The sequence below is a fragment of the Styela clava genome, unplaced genomic scaffold (genome assembly GCF_964204865.1).
Source record: "Styela clava unplaced genomic scaffold, kaStyClav1.hap1.2 HAP1_SCAFFOLD_19, whole genome shotgun sequence".
NCBI classification, from domain to species: Eukaryota; Metazoa; Chordata; class Ascidiacea; order Stolidobranchia; family Styelidae; genus Styela; species Styela clava.
Genome location: NW_027556646.1, coordinates 140001 through 145000, shown reverse-complemented (window position 1 = coordinate 145000; position 5000 = coordinate 140001). Strand labels below are relative to the sequence as shown.

Sequence of the window (5000 nt, the reverse complement as noted above, 5' to 3'; positions counted from 1 at the left end):
TCGGAAGAAGCCGAGCCGAAAAAAGTTAAAGTACAAACGTGCAAGCATACTAACCTAACCCTAGGTAAGGCATGTCAGAGCGAAAGACAGTAATTTCGAATGAGCCAAGAAAGAGCGGTGCGGGGCCGGTCGGAGCGCACCCTTTTCTCGGTGGCTGGCGGGCGAGAGAGTGCTGCGTCGCCGGCATCGGCGTCGAAAGAAGCCGAGCCGAAAAAAGTTAAAGTACAAACGTGCAAGCATACTAACCTAACCCTAGGTAAGGCATGTCAGAGCGAAAGACAGTAAACTCGAATGAGCCATGAAAGAGCGGTGCGGGGCCGGTCGGAGCGCACCCTTTTCTCGGTGGCTGGCGGGCGAGAGAGTGCTGCGTCGCCGGCATCGGCGTCGAAAGAAGCCGAGCCAAAAAAAGTTAAAGTACAAACGTGCAAGCATACTAACCTAACCCTAGGTAAGGCATGTCAGAGCGAAAGACAGTAATTTCGAATGAGCCATGAAAGAGCGGTGCGGGGCCGGTCGGAGCGCACCCTTTTCTCGGTGGCTGGCGGGCGAGAGAGTGCTGCGTCGCCGGCATCGGCGTCGAAAGAAGCCGAGCCGAAAAAAGTTAAAGTACAAACGTGCAAGCATACTAACCTAACCCTAGGTAAGGCATGTCAGAGCGAAAGACAGTAATTTCGAATGAGCCAAGAAAGAGCGGTGCGGGGCCGGTCGGAGCGCACCCTTTTCTCGGTGGCTGGCGGGCGAGAAAGTGCTGCGTCGCCGGCATCGGCGTCGAAAGAAGCCGAGCCAAAAAAAGTTAAAGTACAAACGTGCAAGCATACTAACCTAACCCTAGGTAAGGCATGTCAGAGCGAAAGACAGTAATTTCGAATGAGCCAAGAAAGAGCGGTGCGGGGCCGGTCGGAGCGCACCCTTTTCTCGGTGGCTGGCGGGCGAGAGAGTGCTGCGTCGCCGGCATCGGCGTCGAAAGAAGCCGAGCCGAAAAAAGTTAAAGTACAAACGTGCAAGCATACTAACCTAACCCTAGGTAAGGCATGTCAGAGCGAAAGACAGTAATTTCGAATGAGCCAAGAAAGAGCGGTGCGGGGCCGGTCGGAGCGCACCCTTTTCTCGGTGGCTGGCGGGCGAGAGAGTGCTGCGTCGCCGGCATCGGCGTCGGAAGAAGCCGAGCCGAAAAAAGTTAAAGTACAAACGTGCAAGCATACTAACCTAACCCTAGGTAAGGCATGTCAGAGCGAAAGACAGTAAACTCGAATGAGCCATGAAAGAGCGGTGCGGGGCCGGTCGGAGCGCACCCTTTTCTCGGTGGCTGGCGGGCGAGAGAGTGCTGCGTCGCCGGCATCGGCGTCGAAAAAAGCCGAGCCGAAAAAAGTTAAAGTACAAACGTGCAAGCATACTAACCTAACCCTAGGTAAGGCATGTCAGAGCGAAAGACAGTAATTTCGAATGAGCCAAGAAAGAGCGGTGCGGGGCCGGTCGGAGCGCACCCTTTTCTCGGTGGCTGGCGGGCGAGAGAGTGCTGCGTCGCCGGCATCGGCGTCGAAAGAAGCCGAGCCGAAAAAAGTTAAAGTACAAACGTGCAAGCATACTAACCTAACCCTAGGTAAGGCATGTCAGAGCGAAAGACAGTAAACTCGAATGAGCCATGAAAGAGCGGTGCGGGGCCGGTCGGAGCGCACCCTTTTCTCGGTGGCTGGCGGGCGAGAGAGTGCTGCGTCGCCGGCATCGGCGTCGAAAGAAGCCGAGCCAAAAAAAGTTAAAGTACAAACGTGCAAGCATACTAACCTAACCCTAGGTAAGGCATGTCAGAGCGAAAGACAGTAATTTCGAATGAGCCATGAAAGAGCGGTGCGGGGCCGGTCGGAGCGCACCCTTTTCTCGGTGGCTGGCGGGCGAGAGAGTGCTGCGTCGCCGGCATCGGCGTCGAAAGAAGCCGAGCCGAAAAAAGTTAAAGTACAAACGTGCAAGCATACTAACCTAACCCTAGGTAAGGCATGTCAGAGCGAAAGACAGTAATTTCGAATGAGCCATGAAAGAGCGGTGCGGGGCCGGTCGGATCGCACCCTTTTCTCGGTGGCTGGCGGGCGAGAGAGTGCTGCGTCGCCGGCATCGGCGTCGAAAGAAGCCGAGCCGAAAAAAGTTAAAGTACAAACGTGCAAGCATACTAACCTAACCCTAGGTAAGGCATGTCAGAGCGAAAGACAGTAATTTCGAATGAGCCAAGAAAGAGCGGTGCGGGGCCGGTCGGAGCGCACCCTTTTCTCGGTGGCTGGCGGGCGAGAAAGTGCTGCGTCGCCGGCATCGGCGTCGAAAGAAGCCGAGCCAAAAAAAGTTAAAGTACAAACGTGCAAGCATACTAACCTAACCCTAGGTAAGGCATGTCAGAGCGAAAGACAGTAATTTCGAATGAGCCATGAAAGAGCGGTGCGGGGCCGGTCGGAGCGCACCCTTTTCTCGGTGGCTGGCGGGCGAGAGAGTGCTGCGTCGCCGGCATCGGCGTCGAAAGAAGCCGAGCCAAAAAAAGTTAAAGTACAAACGTGCAAGCATACTAACCTAACCCTAGGTAAGGCATGTCAGAGCGAAAGACAGTAATTTCGAATGAGCCAAGAAAGAGCGGTGCGGGGCCGGTCGGAGCGCACCCTTTTCTCGGTGGCTGGCGGGCGAGAGAGTGCTGCGTCGCCGGCATCGGCGTCGAAAGAAGCCGAGCCGAAAAAAGTTAAAGTACAAACGCGATGCTAATGAGCGAGCCGTTGTCTCGACTAATATGTAGGGGGCGTTCGATCGAGCGTCTGGCTTGAGCGCTTGTCGGCCTAGCAGAACGGTCGCATTGTTATGCCCGGGTTTTAGGCACCGCTGCAGGCGGCCGGCAGAGCTCTTGTTTGTGCGAAACTGAATGGATCGAGCCCGAGAGAGGGCGAGCAAAGAAAAAACGCAAATCGCTCCGCCTGGCACTGCCGGCGAGAGCGTGGACGTCGCGGCCAGCGACTGTCGAAGCTGAGTACGGCCGCAGGCGATCGCCTCGGTCTTAAACGAATGCGACGAGCACGCGCCGGGCGGCCCAGCAAGGGCCGAGCGCAGCTGTCGCAGCTATCTGGTTGATCCTGCCAGTAGTGATATGCTTGTCTCAAAGATTAAGCCATGCAGGTGCAAGTACGAGTTCTCGTAAAGCGAAACTGCGAATGGCTCATTAAATCAGTCTTGGTTTATTTGGTCTCGTAAGCGAAGTGGATAACTGTGGTAATTCTAGAGCTAATACATGCATTAAGCGCCGACTTCGGGAGGCGCGCTTTTATCAGATCAAAACCGACCGGGTTCGTCCTGTGACGTTTGATGACTCTGGATAACCACGCGGATCGTACGGTCTCTGCACCGACGACGTATCATTCAAGTGTCTGCCCTATCAACTGTCGAAGGTACGCTACGTGCCTACCTTTGTGATAACGGGTAACGGGGAATCAGGGTTCGATTCCGGAGAGGGAGCCTGAGAAACGGCTACCACATCCAAGGAAGGCAGCAGGCGCGCAAATTACCCATTCCCGACACGGGGAGGTAGTGACGAAAAATAACAATACAGGACTCTAACGAGGCCCTGTAATTGGAATGAGTACATCCTAAAACTCTTAACGAGTATCCATTGGAGGGCAAGTCTGGTGCCAGCAGCCGCGGTAATTCCAGCTCCAACAGTGTATGCTAAAGTTGTTGCGGTTGAAAAGCTCGTAGTTGGATTTTGGGCGAGCGCCGCCGGTCCGTCGCAAGGCGTGTCACTGGTTGCGTTCGCCTCACCTTCGGTTCTCCGTCGGTGCTCTTGACTGAGTGTCGGCGGTGGCCGATAAGTTTACTTTGAAAAAATTAGAGTGTTCAAAGCAGGCTGTTCGCCTGCATAGTGTTGCATGGAATAATGGAATAGGACCTCGGTTCTATTTTGTTGGTTTTCGGAGCACGAGGTAATGATTAAGAGGGACAGACGGGGGCGTCCGTACTCTGCCGTTAGAGGTGAAATTCTTGGATCGGCGGAAGACGAACTACTGCGAAAGCATTCGCCAAGAATGTTTTCTTTAATCAAGAGCGAAAGTCAGAGGTTCGAAGACGATCAGATACCGTCCTAGTTCTGACTATAAACGATGCCAACTAGCGATCGGGAGGCGTTACCATGACGACCTTTCCGGCAGCTTCCGGGAAACCAAAGTCTTTGGGTTCCGGGGGAAGTATGGTTGCAAAGCTGAAACTTAAAGGAATTGACGGAAGGGCACCACCAGGAGTGGAGCCTGCGGCTTAATTTGACTCAACACGGGGAAACTCACCCGGCCCGGACACAGGTAGGATTGACAGATTGAGAGCTCTTTCTTGATTCTGTGGGTGGTGGTGCATGGCCGTTCTTAGTTGGTGGAGCGATTTGTCTGGTTAATTCCGATAACGAACGAGACTCTGGCATGCTAAATAGTTACGCGACCTTCTCGGTCGGCGTCTAACTTCTTAGAGGGACTAGTGGCGTTTAGCCACACGAGATTGAGCAATAACAGGTCTGTGATGCCCTTAGATGTCCGGGGCCTCACGCGCGCTACACTGAGTGAAGCAGCGAGTGTCTAACCTAGGCCGAAAGGTCCGGGTAACCCGTTGAACCTCATTCGTGATTGGGATAGGGACTTGCAATTGTTTCCCTTGAACGAGGAATTCCCAGTAAGCGCAAGTCATCAACTTGCGTTGATTACGTCCCTGCCCTTTGTACACACCGCCCGTCGCTACTACCGATTGAATGGTTTAGTGAGATCCTTGGATCGGCCCCGTCGCGGCTGGCAACGGCCGCGTCGGCGTGTCGAGAAGACGATCAAACTTGATCATTTAGAGGAAGTAAAAGTCGTAACAAGGTTTCCGTAGGTGAACCTGCGGAAGGATCATTACCGAAAGTGGTGGTAGGCCCCGGCCGACCGCGCACTTAATTGTCTTTGGGTGCCGCCGAGAGGGCGGCCGTCAATCGGGGTTCCGCCCCGTGCGACACGCGTAAC

At 54.4% G+C, this 5000-nt stretch overlaps 1 non-coding gene across 1 annotated transcript; it reads left to right on the top strand.

Moving 5' to 3' along the window:
• Nucleotides 1-3085: 3085 nt before the first annotated feature.
• On the top strand, nucleotides 3086-4895 carry LOC144419372 (small subunit ribosomal RNA). Its single transcript, XR_013474027.1, has one exon. It is a non-coding gene; the product is annotated as a small subunit ribosomal RNA (ribosomal RNA).
• Nucleotides 4896-5000: the final 105 nt, after the last annotated feature.